Below are 20,601 nucleotides of genomic sequence, written 5' to 3'. Positions count from 1 at the left end.
GGGCCCCAAAGGGGGGAGAAGCATCACCATCCCCTTCAGAGCTCCAGAGATCCAGATGAGGAAGCAAGTGCTGAGCAGTGCCCCAGGAGGACAAAATCCCTCCTCTCAATTTAGGCTACCACCATAATCAGAAGTGACCTCTCCCCTGTGATGATGGGTGCTGCCTGAGGATGGAGATGAGCCAAAAGATTTCTTAACAAGACCACAGCTGGATTTGTTTTTACCATCAGTAACCTTTATTGCCCATGTTTCCTTTCTGGCAAGTATGTGACAGCATGAGGTAAGAGCACGAGAAGCAAGCTGAACCCCTGACATGCATGTTGGGACATAGGAATTGCTTAGGAAGCAATTGAAGTTGCATAGGAAGTAACTTCAGGAATACAGTGCAGCATTTCTTATTTATTCACTGTGTATGTGCTGTCGAGGCATCATGCTGGTCTCTGCTTCTTGTTAGCTCTTCAATGGCACACCAGGTCCCAGCTGGCAGTGGCTAATTGCAATCAGCAGGTGAGATAGGCAGCATCTTGGCAGCTGAATTGGCTCCAGCTCTGGGACACCTTCTGGGAAATAGAGGGAACCTGGAAAAAGAAAGGGAGAGAACTTAAACTTGGACTTCTGTGAAAAGCGTTAACTGAGAAAGACAGCAACGCACAGGACAAACCACACTTGTTTTTACTGGTAGTTATAATGGAGCAATTCAGTATTAAGAGACAGGAATCTTTGAGCACTCACCTCTAGTGGTTTTTGAGACACAACCTAATATCACTTGATCACTTTGGAGCGTGGCTTTTTTGTAAGATTTTGAGCATCCTTTGTGAGCTCAAAGGTCAATGAGGGTATAAAAAATGTCTTGCAGTTCAAATACAGCCAGAGCCTTGATGTCTGAAAGGTGCCCACTGGCATCAGTGATCCACTTGTGGTCTCAAGTAAGGGGCAGATTTCCACTTCACTGTGGGTATTACTGGGTCCTGGGATTCCAAAATCAGCTTGTGGCATGTGTGTGCTCTATGTCCTGTAGCAGTGACTACTTCCAGGTGATCTTGTTTGGTTAAGGAGATCTCTACCACCTCATGAATCAGAACCCATAGCAGAGGAAATGGTGATTAAATCCGTGAGGAGAATTGGCTGCTTTCTTGCCTTGAGAAGTAGATCCTTGAGGGTCAAGGTTGAGGCACAAAAGCTGAGAAACTTGCCAGACAGCAATGTCAGCTTCTTTGTTGATAAATCTGAGATGACTTCCATTTCCATGACTAGCAATATAGTATCTTGACAGGTGCTCAGTTATCACAGCAGTAGGTACGCTATAAGACACAGAAAGCAATGGATGACGGATATATGTTTCACCAGCTCTGCATTTTAGAAGGGTATTGTGAACTCAGGGTTCCTCTGTGTGGGCCATTCCTTGCTTGTTTAATCAATGAGAACAAAGATTTCATTTCCACAAAAAGGACAACGCACTCTCTCCCAACGGAAACCTCACTTAACCTCACATATAGGGATAGCCAGTATACAGGATACGCAGTATTTGCATATCTGCTGAGCAGTTACACATCAGTGATGCTGTGTAGCTGCTGAAATGAAAAGACACCGAGTAGCCTGTGAAAAATGAGAGAGATACCTGGATTCTTCTAATGCAAGCAGCAGGCCTGTGTGTACTTGTTTGCAATTTTGCCATTGTTATGAGATCATCAAGGGCAAATTCAACTAGATAACAGATCAGTTCATGGGCAGAAAAAACAATTAGTGCTTTATTATCATCCCGTTCATATGCAATTAAAATGGAGTCGATTCTCCTTCAGATAAAGATGCATAAATAACCAGAGACCATTGATTTAGGTGCTGAAGTAGACAAAGGTATGCAGAAAGTCACAAAAGATCACCTGTCAGTTCAGTCACTCAGACTGAGATGCTGCAGGATGAGGTGGCTGGTGCAAGAAGAATGCATGGGAAACAGCAAGCCAAATGGTAAGATAAGATGTATTCAGCATTTTTTGGTTGTTGTTTCCAGCCTCCATTTTAACTGCTCTGAGTTTACAGATTGATTACAATACTTTTCTTCCAAAGAAACATCTGTTTTGTGGGTAACTTTAATCACGTCCTGGTGACTTCCCACGGGAGCTCATCTGTGTTGCCAAGTAATTTTCAGTGAGAGCAAAGATGGTCATGGGACTGTAGCTAGGAGTGCACAAGCGGAAACGATTGTCACAGTCCATTCTGTGCAAATTCAGTGCAACTCTGTTCCTTGCATGGGTAGCTCAGAATAAAGGAAAAGGGTCAAGAACACAGATCACTTTGTCATAAGAATATAGTTAGTACCAGTATATGTGCAATTGCTGACCATCAGCACCATCATGCAATAGTATTGCTGACCACCAGCTGATGTGAAATGGCACAGCACATTTGGTGCCCACTGACTGCACCCCAGCATACAACCCATTAAGCAGCTCGCTGAAGCACTAAGTTCAGATACGCTGGTTTGAGGCAGCTTCTGCTGTTGAAATTGCTGGCAAATGGCCGGAACCCGGCATTTCTTGGGTCAAACTACATATTGGCCACTTAGCTGATGTCAATTGTCCCAGCAACCACACAGTGCAAAAACAGGCTTCTGCCTGCCTGGGGTGAACAGCGCTAGTGACACTCCTTAAAAATCAAACAACCTGTCTGGTGAAAGCTTTTAGAGCCTTTCACAAGCTGCAAAAGAGCACATAAGTGATCAAAGGCGGTAGGGTGGGTGCGTTATTGTTCTCATTAGAGCATCATCTGCCAATTTATTGCAGCAAGGAGCCAGAAACAGCACAGTCTTCTGTCTGGGAAATAAAACCAAAACAGTGCTATTACCATTTCAGGTATTGAGAGGCTAAGTATTGGGGTGCTGTGGATGTAGCTCTCACTGGAGCCTGGCTGATAGGAGCAAAGGGAGGAGGAGGAGACTGCTGTTGTGGGGAATGCCTGCAGAAGCACAGAACACTGCTGCAGCCACCAGCTCAGCAACCAGATTGTCTGACCATGGAAAAGACATCAGCTCCTCAGGATTTCACTGCAGTGTAGAAATGCAGATTCTTGATGGACTGTTAATTTTTGTGCCTAAAAAGAAATGCATCACTGTCTTAGACACATGCTTCCAGTCACACGTTTATTTGATAAAAGAGACTGATTTCTTTCACCTCTTCACTTACTTATGGCCTAGATCCTGTCATCTTTGAAAGAAGCAGTTTCTGTAGAAGAGGATCAAGCATCTCAGCAGCTCTTGAATTAGGAGAAACTCATACTTTCTGTCCATCCACATGCAGCCAACTGATTCCTGTCCTTCTAATGGAAGACTAACAGTTTTGCTGGTGGAGGACATTCTAATGCAGACAATACCATTTATTACTTGAGGGGTAGGGGCCTGTGAGCCGTTCATTTTCAACACAATATGTGGCCTAACCACCAGTTCATCCCACGACTTCCAGAAGCCAGCACTTTGGCAGACCCTATGCAGTGACAACTGGTGATCCTAATTTTGTTCCTTAATAGACAAGCAGAACAGGCCAGGGAGTGCAGGTCACAGCACTGTGAGCAGCTCTGTGTGTCCTCTCCCTCCCTGCTGGCATCAGCTTGTTGTGGGAGCAGTTGCAAATGTAATAATGCAGCCCTGAGATGCTCCGAAGAGCTGTGCATGCTGCACTTGAGGGAGGCTCTTTGGGGGTTGAACTCGATGATATCCAGAAATCCCTTCCAACCCGTATGATTCTATGACTCTTCCCACCCACTGGGGAGGCGGTGGCATTTATATGAACAGAGGCAGCTATTCCGCTTCTAAAACAAACCTATTCCACTCCTAAAGCATGAAGTTTGGAAATTTATTACATAAATAAATAAGATATATAAATACATAAATAAATATGTGTTAACCCTTCTCTGAGATGGACCTGAGATGTTTCAAGATGGACACCTCTCACCTCTTTGCTTTCTCGGCTGGTTTATGTAAAAAGGATGGGCTTGCTGCTCAAGGGGCAGAGTCATTCTGCAGTGTAACACTGCCAAATCAGCTAGAGAGTCCTCTGGGGAGAGTGAAAGCACTGCCACTCTGGTGTGCGGATCTGATCTTTTATGAAAGCACACACAAATCAGGTCATTACATAATATTCAGATTCTTTGTATTTAAATGACTCAGATAAGATCAAGCAGTAAAAGCGGAACATCCTGCTTAAAGCATCTTAGGGATGCAAAGCAATGCCCCAAACAAGAAAGCTTAGTTTTTAGCCATGTGCTTGAGCCCTGAGCCAAATGAGAAGTACAGATGAGGAGTGCATGGGCTACTCCAGCATCCAGGCCTCCCAGGGCAAAGGAAAGCTAGAACTCTTTGCTTGTGTTTCAAGAGACACATCTATGCTGGAACGTGAACGCAGTGTTTAATAAGCTTACACAAAGTTGTCTTTTATTTCTTGTTCTTTAAGAAGAAGGAAGCTTTTTTTATGTCTAACAATGGCTATAGCCAAGCTGTACAGCTCATGAGGGAACAAGTGAGATGCTGTATTATTTCAGCAGAGTAGACATCGCTAATTACCTTCTTGCCTTGTAGAATGTCAATTTAGCAGAAAAAAATAGATCAAGCTATTCTTAAGTACAGTGATTAAAGTGATCAAAGGCTCATAACAGCATGGAGTGCAGCAAGGTTGTAGCTGTGCTCTAAAGCCTACATTTCATGATGGAAGATAACACAAGTCAAGGTGAAATGTAAACATGAACATTTTGCAAAAACACTCAGTTCCAAAAATCATCCAAAATGTGGACTTTTGAATTTAATAACAGATTCAAATCTCAAAGCTTTGGGTTTTTTGTTTGTTTGTTTGTTTGTTTGTTTGTTTGTCTGTTTTTCCCAAAGAAGAGCATAGCTTGTAGTGGGAGATATTCTTTCTTCTGACCTTTGATCATCATTTTGCCATCATTCCACAGACATTAATATTCAGAAATATAAGGAAATCTTGCATGCTTTAAAAGACCTGGAACAACTTCTCTGTCAGCATTCAAACCAGACTTCAGATTTTCCTGAAGCTTATGCAGCCATCCACCTATCTAACTGGGATAGAAGGATGGATCCTACTGCTTCACTATTTTTAACATTTGTCTTCACCATATCATTATGCGGACTGAATACTAAGTACCTCATACAGAAATGAGAAATAAACCCACAGGAAAGTCAAAGCCTGGACTCTTCAGAACTTTCTTCTTCTGTACATGCAATATAGGAGGGTGATCTATTCAGGCTCCTAGCTCTCTTCACTGGCCCTCAAAGCAACCCATCTTCCCAATTAAGACAGTGCTTCTCTCATAGGAATTCCACAGAGACATCAAGAATTGGGTGGAATAAACCCAGATAAAAGTGACTCGTCCAATGTCATGTGGGGAGCCCATGGTAGGATCAAAAGGTACCCTGTTTCCTTGGCTCCTAAGTTATTCCATTATGTTCAGATTATTTTGTTGGTTTGACTCCTTCCTGAACAAACTGGCAGATGAGTTTCTTTTAGAAATTTATGAAAGATCTGCAGGGAATAAACAGATGAAAATCATGAGAAATGACAGCATCCTGTACAGCCTATGGCAACAGGAGAACCTGTGTTGAGTTTGATAGGCTTGGAATTAAAGCTGTGAACCCCCCCACAAAAGATAATTTCCTGATTTCATAAAGAAATCTCCCAGATGAAAATAGTTTTGACTGAGATCATTTATCTGAGCAAATGGAGTCTAATAAGTACCCAGAGGACGTAAGTCAGATCCCTCCAGACACTGTTGCATTGGTTTACAGCAGGACTAAATTTGACCCAGCCCATCTAACAGGATGTTTGTTAATCAAAATGTCTTTGAGGAATTTTAAATGATTGCTTCTGCTCTTGACCATGTGTTTCCTCAACAGATGAAGGGGGCAATTCCACAACATTTTCACAGAGATTCCTGAGTACTCGGCAGAAGACAAGACTGACTGGTGAAATACATGCAGGCATTGTCTTCGGCATCCCCATAAACTGTTACAAGACAGAAACTCGTTTAGACTCTGAAACTGAGCAAAATCAAAACTTGAGATGCAGTAACATAACCACTTGTACAGAAAGGGAGACTGCAGAGAAATCGGAAATAAGTAATTTTAGAATCTGTTTGTTAACAGAAAGAACTGTTTTGCTCATTTCCGTTTTCTGTCCTGGAAGAGATAATCCTCCAGTCTTTCATTTCTTACCTAGAAACTCTTCTTCGTAAGATACAGGTGACATTCCTAGCACACCTCAGTTGATTGTGGAGTCAATCCTGTTGTTCATAAAGACCTTCATCTTCAGGATGTATGTGCTAAGGTAACAGAAACACTGCTGAATTCTCACTGTCTACTACTGTGGGAGCTCCAGGTTCTCTGTGTAACATAAAAGTACTGGAAATATTAGAAAACTTGAGAGGAGTTCATATTTTGGGTGTAAAGGAGAGGATGGGGGCTGGAATCAGTTCTCCAATTTCCTCCCTGTCTGATACACACTTGGCAATTAATTGAGAATCATGAGAACTCTTCCTTTTCCTTGGCAACTGTTACAGGCAGAGGCACTTGTAGGGATATGTAGGGATATGCAGACATACATGTTTTTGGCATTTTGATAAAGCGTCTCCATTGCTCGTTGTTCTGCTACCAAGAAAGGGAGGGCAGTTTTATTTTTCCTGTATGTTAGATTACAATTCCTGGAACCCCAGATCCCCTCCCATTTCCCTTTTTCCTTTCCTGGCTTCTTTCCCCTGGGATTTGACAAAACCAGCCTTAGACTCTGGGTTGCCCTTAAAATCCCTTCTCCTGCTGCCTCTGTTTGCATTTGGAATATATGGTAGTCCACAGTAGCCATGCTAATAGTCATGCTTTTGTACTGCATGCAGCATGACATCCATTCTGGAGGGCAGAAAGCAGCAGCACAGCTGTGAGAACAGCAGGGAAGGTTCTATGTTTTTGCTGAGGTTCTTCATGCAGCCCTCCTTAAGGGAAAGGCTTCCTAAAGGGAGCTGCTTGGTTTCCCGTTTCCACAAGGAATTAATGGCTGCTGCTCAAGCTGAGCCATTTCCCCTAGTTATCAAAGGCTGTCCTTCCAGCATGCTTTGCTGGCACGGAATGCCATGATGCAGGATTAAAACAGATTTTATGAAAGTTTCTGAAGTTCTAGCTGAAACTTTGTGTTGTAGTAACGGTGCAGTTTTCCTATTTCTGATCAAGCTTTGAAGCTAGCAAAACCTATTTTCCTTGTTTAAATGTGATGCCTTATGCTAGACTTCATATAGTATTGGTTGGAAAGCCCTACCAAAGAAAAAGGCTTTGGCTCACACTACAAGTAAAGTTTTGGTGAAGAAGGCAGTGGTGAATGTAGTACAGCTAAAACAACACTGTTTCTCCAGCTCAGTGCCCAACAGGGAACTGGTTTACTGTATTTACATTTGCAGAGTAGTTTCCACCACACTTAGCAGCTTTTGGTCAATATTAAGTAGCTGCAGCTGCACTCATTCCATTACATGAGTCCTAGCTCCCCACCACCTGCATTGTTAGATTACTTAGCCCTCTGTAACTTCTTGGTTGTATGGACATGATAAGAGGAGTGCCAGTGTTATGAGTTGTCCAAAAATCATGTATAGTTTCCAAGAGGATTGTGCTGCATGTTCTATGAGAAAGGAAGACCAATCCGTGTTTAGAAGTTGAACAGTGACAGCTGCAAGAGCCATAGTTAAGATAGCATAGCACAGAGCAGCTCAGGTAGCCAGTATCACCAGAAAAAAAGTCTACATTGGTGTCACTGGGCACCAATTGGGAACCACGTGTATTTATAGAAAGATTCAACTTTTTGGAATCCTTCTGAAGGATTTTGTCAAAGCTAGCAATTAAGCCAGATCTCTCACTTACCTTCACAGTGCTTAAATTGCAAGAATGCACTTGTTCCCTAATTGCAAAATAGCACCAAGGATGTGTGAGTGTCTCTGACAGTTGGATTGCTGAATGTTGGCATAATCAGCAAACCCCTTGACTGCAGGCTTTCAAGTGTCCAGATCAGCTCTGGAGTTTGGAGAGAAAGAGTATGTTGAGTAAGAGAAATCTGGTGAGAAAACAAGCAGTAGCTCACAGTTCTTACCGTCATGCTAAGCTGTAATTTTTCTCCTCCCTTCATCAAATCAGGTAATTAAGGGAAGGTTATCCAAAATCAACTTACCGATTCCTGAGTGCCTCATACATGTATTTAGTAAAGCAAGATTTGCACTGCCCTCTAGAAAGTCTTCAGTTCATGAAGGTCTGAACAGAGCCCTGGAACATATTGTGACAGGGTTGTGCAACGTTTGCTTGTGCTGCTTGCCCTGAGGTCAAGCAGCCTCTTTGGAAAAGCCACTTCTTGTACTCCTGCACCAGCCACCAGCGCTGAGCACACAAACACCTTTGATGTCCCTTTTGCAGTGCCTCCCACCCAGGTATCTTCAAGATGCAAGTAAATATTAGTTATAAAGCCCTAATGCAATCCTGTGAAGTGGGTTGGGTTTCTCTCTGCCATACCAAGAGGGTTGAACAGAGGTGCCAAGCTGGCAAATGTTCTGCTCGAGATTAGCCAACATTGCTGTGGAGCACAACACAATTGGTGGGATATGGCGTTGTTGTAAGTACTGCATCCTGCCTTCCAGTCTCTGCCTTCTACTGAAAGAGCTGAAGGATTGAGACTGAACTCTCTTAAAGCTCATGTGGCCTTTGCTGAGCCCAAGTGCAATGCCTCCTTCATAAGGCATCTACCTGCTTATTTCCCTGCTGCCCTGATAGCATCGTTGCTGTTACCTTGAAAACCTCCTCTCAACTGCCACCCTGTCTCTCAGCAGTAGGAAATCAGATTTTCCATCCCTCAGCACCACTCCCTGCACTTTCACGTCTGAAGGGAGAGCTGGAGAAGGCATGGAAGTTTTTCTCTCTGCAGCAGTGACTCTATTTTCAGCTATAGCATAACAGATTGCTTTGCTTTTCAGCCTTATCATCCTCTACCACCTTAATACATGCAGCTACACACGGTTACTATTAGTGACTGATATAACTGGCACTGCTGGCTGGGGCATTTAACTCTGGGTGAACTAAATTCTCCTCTATACCACATCCTCTTTACTCCCTTGGATTTTATAGAAACACAGAATCGTAGGAGTTAGAAGGGATCTCTGGGGATCATCAAGTCCAACTCCCCTGCTAAAGCAGGATCCTTACAGTGGGCTGCACAGGTCACGAATATCAGTTATTATTATTATTTTATTATGTCTGTGTGTGTGTGTGTGTGTGTGAAACAGAAAATACAGAAGGTTTGCTATGTCAGAAAAAGACAAACGAAAGTGTCAGCTCCTGTCTAGGGCCAAGCCAATCTGAGGTTACCATGCACTAAGTGACCAACAGCTTTGGCCTGTTGGAATCATCATTCACTCTCCAGTCTCAGCCCCTTGCAACTACTGCACATCGTGCTTTTAAAATCACTACACAGGAGCAGCAAACTGGTTATATTTAGAGCAATGCTAGGTATGGAAGCACTTATTTTAGCTTCTCTTGTTACAGATACATGAGAGAATCAAATGCTCCCTGCACATCAGCAAAGGAAAGACTATGAAAGTCTTCTTGGCTCTGCTGGTGAGAAAGGCTCTGGAAAGAATGGGTCGAGGAGCTGGGAGCTTACAGGATGTTTCCAAGTTTCAGCAGATGCAAAATAGCCTCATACTAGCATGGAACTAAAGGAGAAGTTCTAAAATGTGCTACAAAATCAAAATTGTACTCCGCTCCTGGAATTCCAAACAGTTTATATTTACTTTTCCAATATTATGTTGAGGGTGGGGAGGTCACTGAGGGTGCACCAGCTGGTCAGTAGAAAATCTCTGAGGACTGAAGACCCTAACATAAGCATTTGCTCCAAAGCAAGCATCCTCCAGTTCAGGTTTCCCTAAGTGGATGGATCCAGGCTGAATGTGGCTCTGGGCAGCCTGGTCTGGTGGATGGCAACCCCACACATAGCAGGAGGGTTGAAACTAGATGATCATTATAGTCCTTTTCAACCCAGGCCATTCTATGATTCATTCTATGAAGTGCTTCCTCTTTAGCAGACTGGCCCAAATGAGAAAGGCAGTGCTCTGTGAGACTTCCAGGCTCTCAGGGCCACTGCCATGCTAGGCAAACTGGACAGTTCCAGAGCGTGGATCTGAACACTACCCCACAGTTGTACACTTGTTTTTTTCTTCTGACTGTTATCAGCTATCTGATAAAAAGTGTTATTTGTCTCTGGGGATCTCACTTTGCATTCACAGTGGCCCACCAGCTGTGCAGACCTGCAAATAGCCTGTTACAAACACACCATAAAAACAAACACCTGCTCCCGCTTTTTTAATACTGCTGTCTCCTTCTATTGCCATTTTCTGTTTTTTATGTTTGGTACCTACCAGTCTGTCCACACACACGCATGCTCACGTACAGGCACAAACCAATTAGCACAAATCAATTAGCAAGCCCTCTTTCCTGTGTGAATGCAGCTGTTCCTCGGGCAGACGCATTTCACAGGCTGGTGACACCTCCGCAGCTTATTTTGGGAGCTGAAGGTTGATGTTTCACACGCTGGCCTCAAAATTACAGAAACAAAATCTCTGCTCTCAAATTCTCAGGCCTTGTTCTTCACACTTGCCAGCAAGCAATGCATGCAAATCCCCAGTGAGCAATAGAAGGTCAGGACGGGTCTTCCTGCAGGAAGGAGATGCAGACGGGACACAGAGCTATAGGAAGCAGAACTGCAACAGAGATGCTTTGGGATCTCAGAGGTGTGAGCTGCCCTGGCTGCAACCTCTGCAGAGGGACAGATGTCAACGCCTGGTCTCAATGCCATCGAAAGCACACCAATGACAGAGTGCACAAATGTAGAAGAGTTGGTGGGACAGCTGAGGGGTTTGCAAACTGCCAGCTCTGGGACAAGGCCTGTGAGTTTCCCCTCTGACAGTGGTGTGAGTAATTGTGGTGCGCTCATTAAAGAAATATATATTTTTCCTGTGATTTTTCAGCTAGTCACCGCTGTTTGTTGAAGCTGCTCATTAATTGTTGTTTACGGAAAGATATTTCCTTCTTCATCTCCCTGAAAGACATTCCGTTGCCTCTCAGTACACAGCTCAATTCTAAATTGCACAGAAATTTAAGATATAAAAATGCCATGTTTTCCAGGGTGTGAAGTGGCTGGCCCGGGTTTGCATGCATAGTGTTGTGTGCTCTGTCCCCTTCTCAGCTGCAATCAATACCACCCTGATTTCTTTATCATGCCTGATGTGGGATGGAGATGAGCAATCCTGTTCATACCTCAGCTTTGGCATTTTGATTCCCAAACAGCCCATTCACTAGTAGCATAAAAATAATGTAAAAACAAATACATCAAATAAATGTAGCTTGAAGACACCTCTATTACAACCCTGATCTGTATTCTGTAAGCAAAATATGTAGTGTGCATACAAACACTGGGCGAATGAAGGGATATGGGTATTAACACTGACATATCAAGCGGTTCCTTCATAAGACCATATTATCTCTGCAATCACCTAGAAGCATTTGCATTTCACAGACCACGTTTTCCAAATGGCACCTCTCGCCATTGCCTCTTGCTGTTCTTGGCTGATGTCTAGGCAAAGAATGAGGCCAAATGGGCAGTTTTCAGACCAGTGGTGGGAAGTGGTTGGAGCTGATAGCTGGGGATCTCCTCCTTTGAGGGTTCTGGGGAGGTTCTGATGCTTCTGGATGCAAAGCAACACTGCTGAAAGGTTGTGTGTTCAACATACAAGGTTAGCAAGTCACTAGGCAGGAAAAGGTCAGATGAATCATGAGCAGAATTCAGCCTGCTCTTCACATGGGTTGGGTGACTTTTTCACTATCTGGTATTGTTTCTTGCAAAGCGTTTATCAGGATTCCTGTTTGCAGCACTCCATTCACAGGGCACAATTCCTGGCTGAAGTCACATGGCATTTTTATATCCCTCATCAGATGAAAACTGCATACTGGGGAGGGAGGTTTAAATAAGCCACCCATTTTGCAAACTGCCTCCTCCTGTAGTTGTGCTGACCGAACAATACAGCACCAGCAGCTCAGAAAGTTTGAAAAGCACCATAATCAATTAATGGATTTTTTTCACTATCGACCCACTCCTAAATCCTGGCCACTAGTTCAGATGGGGCAGTTTATAATGCTAGTAAAACAAAACACCGGTGTAAATCATCCCAGCATCACTTCAGCAAGCTGCTTCCACGTACCAGACAGGCTCCAGGCCTTCACTGTGTGCTCTGGACTCTAGCACAAGAGAATTTACATTCTCTTTGCAGTTCCAATGAGACACCTTCTACTTCTCCTAAGTCACTGTGATGACACTTGCTCTTAAACAATGCCTGTACCACTCAGGGTACTTTATCTGATAAAACAAAACCCAAACCCTCTTTTTCAAAGCAGGAAAACACTTTGGCTTGAAGACAATTTATATGACACCGCACAAAAACGCGGCTTGACTAAAATTTATAATCCTGAATTTTTGACCTACAGATAAGCAGAACAGGAGGTGACTGGGACATCTATGCAGGATGTGGGACGTTAGAGTTAAGTTCCCACTCTGCCAGTGGAAACATGATCCACTGCTCCCATCTCTTGCTAGGAGCGTCCCTACCCTCTATCTTCCATCTGTCCCAGGCTGCCAGGCTGTGGGTGCTCGCAATATGCTGTTGCAAAACACTCAACTGTTTCTTGGCAATGGGAGAAGAAAACAAGGGAATGTCCACGTGAGGGCAGAGACACATGCATTTGTACTTGGTAAATAGGTAGGCATAGTTTAGCTAGAGAAATAAACTAATTTAGCATTCAGCTGTATGTCTCTCCTAGCACACCTCAACAACTGGAGTAATTGGGCCACAGTTAAAGGAACAAAACCACGGAAAAGAATCTTCCCTACACCTGCAGAAATGCTTGTGGCCTGTCTGAGGCCTTTTCTGATGCTTCACCTTCAGTAATGGGAGAGTTCAGGACACAGAACCATAGAATCATTATAGTTGGAAAAGACCTCCAAGACCACCTAGTCCAACCATCAGTCCATCACACCAGAGCCATCCTGAATTTTATCTTCAGAACACCACTATGAGCTTTGCATTCACAGCTGCACCCTTCACGTGCCTGTAAACTGGCACAGATGAATTCCACATTTAGAATCTTTCTACAAAAGTAAGCCTATCAGTACAAGCAGTAGGTTGCCCTGTAATGGGCTCATTTACAACCTCCTATTTTGTGGGTACTCTAAACACCACAGCAAGCACGTGCAAGAGAATGAGAGAGACAAGATCATCTCTCTTTAGTACTTAAGTCACAACACTTATACTAATGTTAATCAAGTAATTATTTCTCTGTCAGGAAAGATCTGTAGATAAACTCCAGCCCACTATCGGAAATGGTTCTGCTGGCATCAGTCATTGCTACTTCCAGAACAGGTGTCACTAAATATTTCTCAATTATTAATAAGCCTGAAACCAGGTGAATATGTACAGTCATGTCACAAGGGAAACTGCTATATTAGAAAACCCCTGAGTTAAGCAGGATTGCCTGATAGCAAGTTGGAAGCGCTTCCTGTTTGTGAGGTGTGAATTTGTACCATCCTGTTGATACAGCAGGGCTGAGACGTGGGGATTTATCAGCTGATAGCACAGGGTCTGATCCAAACCTCATTCATGGATCAGGAATTTTTTCCTCATCTCTCCCACAGACACAGAAGGAACCACAAAGGGAATTAATGCTATATCAGTTGGTGCCAAGAAGAGAAATGTCCTCTCTATCCAAAAGTCCTGTTCCCAAGACATAAGCCAGCTGATGAAGTTTTAAACTCCTTTGGGTTCCCTATCTTCACCCACCCCAGGTTTGTGTGCCTTTCTGATCTGTTTTCTGGGCTGTTATTTTCCATCTTGACTTTCAAGCCAGCGTGGAAAAACTTCTCATGGAACACTGTGCAACTGTATTCTCTTTAGACATGCTGCTGACACCGTTCTCATGTATAAATAGGGCCACACATTCTGAAGAAAGGTCTTCCAGGGTGAATTTTACCCACCACTTGTAGGTTGTGGAGAGTCACTACACATAGCCTGTTATATCTGCCTTCTTCACACAGCCACAGTGTGTAACAGCATCTGAGCAGACATGAAAATCAGCCTCTTGAGCGCCACTGCAAACAGGCGGAGCTGCCACACACCCACCCACCATTGAGATATAGGCATTTCTACAGAAAACTGGTGCCTATATCACTTGGCAGATCCTGTGCACAGTATTTATAGAAAAATTACACCTACTCACATTTATGGGGTTGCATGAATGGATAAAAATGTTTGAAGAATATATTGCTGGGCAGGCGTGTGAGATCCAGGCGGACAGCCTCCGGTCTCATAGCAATTGTGCTTTGCTGGTGGTCTTAGCATCTCCACATCCATAAATGCTCACCTGTGATTTCCCACTTGAAGCATGAAGTCATTTCCAGTTTCTAGCAGCAGAACCTTAAAAAGAACAGGGGGAGTAATTATGTGTGAGAAAACAGATAGCCCCATGAAAAAAGAAATCAGGGAAAACCCACACTCTAGTTTGCTCTGGAAGAGCTGCAAAATAAGTGTTTTCTGAGACCCTGGGAGGGTGAGTTAGGAAAAGAGTGAGAGATCTGAGAGCACTGACTGAACTGGGACCATGAAAGATGGAGGGCTGAGCTCTGACCTGGCACCTTTGGCAGCCATAGTAATGAAAGTTTTGTGCTATGCATTTAATTTGAGAGACCTGGGCAGGCTCTTTAACTGTTATCTTGGAGCTAAAAAGTCACACAATCACTTCCTCAAACAACGATTTGTAGTCAGACTGTGTTCATGTTAGTTGAAGGCAGATCACGGCCTCCCACAGGACTTCAAAGATAAGATAACAAGCAAACACACAAAAAATGTGGTCTGCCTTGAATTCCTCTGGAGGGTCACCAAGGCACTGCAAAGCCAGCTTTGGGCTGAATGAGCTGACTTACCCTTCAGTAAAATATGGCTTTATTCCTGCAAACCTCAGTACTTCAGAAAGGAGAGATGCTTGGGACAATCTTGTCTTTGGAGCAGAGGGGCAAACAGCACCTCCGCATTGACATTTTCATGTGTGCAATCTGCTGTGTCCAGGGATAGCACTGCTTAACCTGAACCACACTGCTATGCAGAAAATGGAAGCAGGGTGCAGGGTCAAAACAAGGGTGCTGTACTACCCAAGAGCAGCCAGGGGTGGGTGAGGAAGGAAGAAGTAAGAGGAGCAAGGCAAGAAGAAGATGGTTCATTGGATTGACACTTTCTCAGCTCTTGGTGGAAATGAAATTTAACTCTGACTCTCAGAGTTTAGTCCTTCTTCCCAAACCTGGCCAAGCCCTGCTGACACTTGTTTATGTTTTAGGAGCCTTCGCATCATCTAGTGGCAGTGAGCTCCATAGTTTAATTACACATGGTCTGAAAAAGCTTTCGTTTGCATTTATTTCAAATCGGCTCCTTGGTAATTTCAAAGTTCCCATTCTGTCCTATCTAATTTGGAGGATGTGTGCCCAGTGGGTAGACCATAAAACTGGATCTCTGAATTAATTCTATTTCCATCTCTGTCATTCTTCTAAAAGAGAAAGTATTATTATTCATTGGAGAGAGCTTCACCTTCAGCCAGCTCAATTAAAATTATCCCAAGCAAATAGTGATCTGGAATTTGGACTTAAATGATGTAGATGAATCTAACGTTCCCTGTACACCTGCAGAGGACAGGTAGAAGCTAAACTGGATAATAGAGGTAAAAATTTGATTTTATACTTCCAAGGCCTGTATTGATTGGTGGAATTGAAACTGCTGCCATCATGTTACAAAACAACTTCTCACACAATAGCAGACCCCATTACACAGCAGAATCCCTGCAGTCAGGGAAAGATAAGTCAAGATCCCACATGAAAAGAAAGGATGTGTAATTTCTAAAAACACCAATTTACATACTGGCCTAAGAACCATCTGTCTATCGAGCTGCTGTAATTGTGCAATTTGCTCCTATTGACACGTCTTCCTGTAACTTGTGGCTTTCCAGTGAAATACCACAAAAAAGAAAGAAAGAAAGAAAGAAAGAAAGAAAGAAAGAAAGAAAGAAAGAAAGAAAGAAAGAAAGAAAGAAAGAAAGAAAGAAAGAAAGAAAGAAAGAAAGAAAGAGAGAGAAAGAGAGAAAGAGAGAAAGAGAGAAAGAAAGAGAGAAAGAAAGAGAGAAAGAGAGAAAGAGAGAAAGAGAGAAAGAGAGAAAGAGAGAAAGAAAGAAAGAAAGAAAGAAAGAAAGAAAGAAAGAAAGAAAGAAAGAAAGAAAGAAAGAAAGAAAGAAAGAAAGAAAGAAAGAAAGAGAGAGAAGAGAAAGGGAGAAAGGAAGAAAGGAAGAAAGGAAGGAAGAAAGGAAGAAAGGAAGGAAGAAAGGAAGAAAGGAAGAAAGGAAGAAAGGAAGAAAGAAAGAATGAATTCAGCTAGGCCAAAGAGAGCTTCATAATCTGCCTGAAACCACACAGCTGAGAGAGGGAGGAGGAGATGCTCACAGATGTAAAGGAGTTACTCGGATTGAAAAGACGTAAGTGTCCATGTTAATTACAGTCTGGGTGACATGCTAGTCCTGGCAGCTGATCTCTCCCTTCTCTTGGCTTGGAGTGAGGACACCAGGGGTGGCAGGAAGAAGTGGAGCTGGGCTGTGTTGGGGCTGGCGGCCATGCCACCACGCATGGCTGGAGCTGGCCAGGCTGCATTCCCCCATGGGGGTGAGGGCCAGGAAGGGTGCGTGCAAACCTACCCAGCAGGCCTGGGATCAGGGACAGCCGCCACTGGGATTCCTCAGGGCTTTCTCAGCTTCCACTGTCCTAAAAAAGCCATGCCGGTGAGGTACGCTCAGGAATCCCCACAGACTCTCCATTAAGTCGCTAATTGGAGCTAATTATTGTGATGATGATTTATGAGCGGTGATAATGTGCTTGGTGCAAAAGAGACTGCAGAGCAGCACCAGTCGCCAGCCGGAGGCCCTGGTGACTGAGGGAGTGCAAACGTCACAGTCAACATCTCTGGAAAGGCAGCGTTCCCCAAAAGCACCTTGTGATGTGGGAAACAGCGCAGGGAGAAGGGAAATGGGCATCTAGGACACTTGGGCCTCCCCCCAGTGGTGCTGTCCTTCTGCTCCAGCTGCTCGGGAGAGCCACCTCTATCACTTCGGGATGTGTTCCCAGCAGGAGCAGAGGAGTGGAATGTCACGATTATCTGAGTGGTATTAAAAGCCTCTCCTCCACCCACAAGCTCATCAGGGGAGACCCAAGTGCACAGGCGCTGCCTGACAAGTGTAAGATTTGCATGATTCATGGCTTGTGTGTTCTTTTGCATTTGCATTTTTTTTCTGCCTGAAGACCTTTGCTTCTTCTTTCTCCCTGTAGAAAACAGTAATCTTCACCATGGCTGGTTGCACTGCACGATTCCCTTTTCCCCCACGGCCAAGATCTACACACATTTCCCAAGGTATTTTAAAGATGGGCTGGCTCTGCATAGCACTCGGGTAAGGAGGGGAAGAAGATAAAGAGAGTTGTTTGCTTGTTTTCTGGCAAAGCGGAGTGAGACACTGGAAATATCCCCTGTTTAGGCTATGCAAGGCTCTTCTCTCTCCTCATATAGCTCTCTGCCCTGGGAAATGGCAAAAGGGGGCAGCTGTCTGTGGGTCAGGCCACAAACTCAGTCACTCCTCAGCTGACAAGTACCTGACAACCGCCATCTCCCCATCTTTGGAGAGTCATTTCTCTTACAGAAAATGTTCCCCTGCTCCTTTTCCTGTAAATGAAATGGGCTAAATCAGTGTTGGCATCTCCTACAGAGCCCCTTACTCAGAGTGCTGACTAAATCATTGAAGGTATCAATTTTTTTGCTTGATTTTATTTCATTTAATAAAAAGGTAGAGGAGAGGGGGCTTAAAATTCAGTTGACAACAGCACGTTCTGTGGTAAACGAATACTCTCTAAAAGCATTTGCAAATCTGCAGCAAGGCCTCATGCATCAGAAAACCAAGCAAGGGCCTGGCTACAGAGATTCATTTTTTTCTCTCTTTTTTTTCTCCTTTTGTACAATTCAGTCCAAAAGGAGAAAAAAAAAGCTAATAATATGCAATGACAAAATTCACTCTGTAAAGTCAAGTGAGGGGTGGCTGAATTCTCAAGAAAGAATGTGGTTAAAGTCCACAGCTCTGAGCAGGGACTGTTCTCCTGAACCAGGCTGTCCCTGGGAGGCTCTGTGCCCTCGGCCAGGCCCTCTCCATTCAGTTCACACGGCCACTGGGAACGGACCAGGAGGAGGAAGGCTGGCCAGGATTATTTTTAGCCTGCCAGCATCCCTTTAAAGTCCTGCACAACACATCAATCCGTGGTGAATCCGTGCCTGAGCAAAGACTGATAGAGAGTTTGTTTTAAAAATTGAATGCAAATAGATGGCAGTTCAAAGTTCAGCCTGCGGGCTGCTGTCTGTTTGCCCTCCGTGCTGTAAAGATTGATCATGCCCTATGGGAAGGCGGTCAGAAGGAAAGCCGGGCCCTGCTGGACAACCCCTAATTTTCACGTCTGTTACCCTGGCCTTGCCTCATCAGGACAGAGCAAGATTGGGCAGATACATGAGGGATGCTTCACATTGCCTTCCTGTGACAAAAACGGGCCCTGGAGCGAACGTGTCACTTGGCACAAGGAAGGACACAAAGGGTGACACATCTGTGATATGGGAGTAGAAGAAAAAGATGAACACACCCATCATGAGTAACTCAACTGGTAGCTTCTGCATGCCCACATCGGCATTGCACTTGTGGAAACTTTGCTCCAAATTGCAAAATGTCACAAGCCACAAGGCTACTCGCTCAAAATGCTCTATTTAAACACCAATGGTTTCACCACATCACCTCAATAACTTGAACAGATGTTGCACAGCATCTTTCTGAGGTATCATCAGACTTGCTGTGGAAAACCCATCAGGTACACTGTGAGCACAAAACACTTCCCACATATTTTCTGGTGGGGCTTTCTCCTGCACATTACTTGAAGTGGAGTGAGGTGGCCCTGCTGCTCCTCAGGTGCAATGAGTAGGTCAGGAAGGAGGCAGGCAAGCTCTGCCTTGGAACTCACAGGCCAACATTCTGCCTGAAATGATGCACTGAGAGGTGGCAAGCTTTGTTTAAAAACAGGTAACTTCAGCCAGGAGTCCTCAGAGACAATAATGCATCTGTTTGACTTCCTCAGTGGATCAGCTGCGTGTTAATCATTGCTTCTGCTCCCCCTTTGCAGCTCTCCCTGTTTGTATGCTTACTAAAAAAAACACGTAGCCAGCCTTCCCATCAGCGAGCAGCTTGGGACATGTTGCTTGGAGAGTGACCTCCAAGTGGGCTGGGATTTGAATGTGAAACCCGCTCAGTTTGATCTGGCAGGAACTGCCGTGCTGCACAGCATGTATGTCTTTAGTAAGAAGGCATGCCTTCAAACCCAGCCTTTTCAGAGAAATGTCTAAGTTGTCAGCTGCCATCTTCCCAGTGAAAGATCTAAAATTAGAGAAAAGCTGCCCTCCACTGCTGGAGAACACTGCTGCTGACATATGAAAGCAGCAAAGAAAACTTCAAATAAAGGTCTTCTGCTAAGGCTCATGTAACAAGCAAGAAAGGCTTTGGGTCTCTCCCGACCTGACTGGCGTTTGTGGGGATCTGATTTAAATAGGCAGCTACAAAACCAGTGCTCATCTTTGTCTGCCTAAGCGTTTATACTTTGCCTGTCATCATAAGCACCATTATTTTGATGGAAACCTACAGAACGGAGGGTTTCTCTTTTAAATACCTTTCTTAGAAGTCCTGTGGGATGCTAGGAGACCCTACTCTTTTCAAAAAATCAGTGAAGTAGAAAGAAATCTCCCCAGAGGAAGCAATGGCTTGAGACTCTCCATGGAGGCTGTGACAAGACACGGATGCTGTTTCCAGAGAAGAAAGGACCAGTCTGTAACTGCAGCTCTGTGGACCTGGTCAACCATGCCACACTGCTCAGCCACCCCAGTCTGCGCTCTGTCCCCATTGCTATGTGGTGTTTATCTGCTGCACAAAAATTAGTGGGATAGCGGGGTTGAGCTGCTCTGATATTCGGGGAAATGGTATGGAGTTGCACCAGGAGAGGGTCAGGTTGGGGGTTAGGAAAAGGCTCTTCACAGAGGGCAGTGGGCATGGAGCAGGCTGCCCGGGGCAGTGGGCACAGCCCCAAGTGCCAGAGTTTGAGCATCTGGACAACACTAGGGTCTGATTTTTGGGTGGTGCGGCGTAGCCAGGAGCTGGACTTGATGATCCTTATGGTTTTCTTCTAACTTGGGGAATTCTATGACTATGATATACCGTCAGTCCAGGAGCCTCAGGAACACCCTGTGGTGCTGGTGGCATAGCATGGCAGGTGAATCCAGGTGAGAAATGAGTGCAAACCTTCTGCTACCTGGAGGCAAAGAAGACACTACAAGAGCGCAGGATTTGGCTGCAGGTGAGGCAAGATGGCAGGCAGTATG

General features: G+C 44.4%; 1 long non-coding RNA gene across 2 annotated transcripts in view; it reads right to left on the bottom strand.

Annotated features, from left to right (window-relative positions):
- Positions 1-230: 230 nt before the first annotated feature.
- The window catches only part of LOC128076541 (uncharacterized), a 46,389-nt gene continuing 26,018 nt past the window's right edge, over positions 231-20,601 (bottom strand). For both annotated transcript variants that reach the window (XR_008204428.1, XR_008204429.1), the window contains exons 3-5: positions 14,342-14,538; positions 733-1,301; positions 231-578 (exon numbers count right to left, since the gene is read on the bottom strand). This is a non-coding gene — a long non-coding RNA (uncharacterized LOC128076541). The remainder of the gene's footprint in view (positions 579-732; positions 1,302-14,341; positions 14,539-20,601) is intronic.

Source organism: Tympanuchus pallidicinctus, unplaced genomic scaffold (genome assembly GCF_026119805.1).
Source record: "Tympanuchus pallidicinctus isolate F22 unplaced genomic scaffold, pur_lepc_1.0 scaffold14, whole genome shotgun sequence".
Classification (NCBI taxonomy): Eukaryota; Metazoa; Chordata; class Aves; order Galliformes; family Phasianidae; genus Tympanuchus; species Tympanuchus pallidicinctus.
The sequence above is the reverse complement of the archived record's forward strand: the minus strand, read 5'-3'. Positions and strand labels throughout refer to the sequence as shown.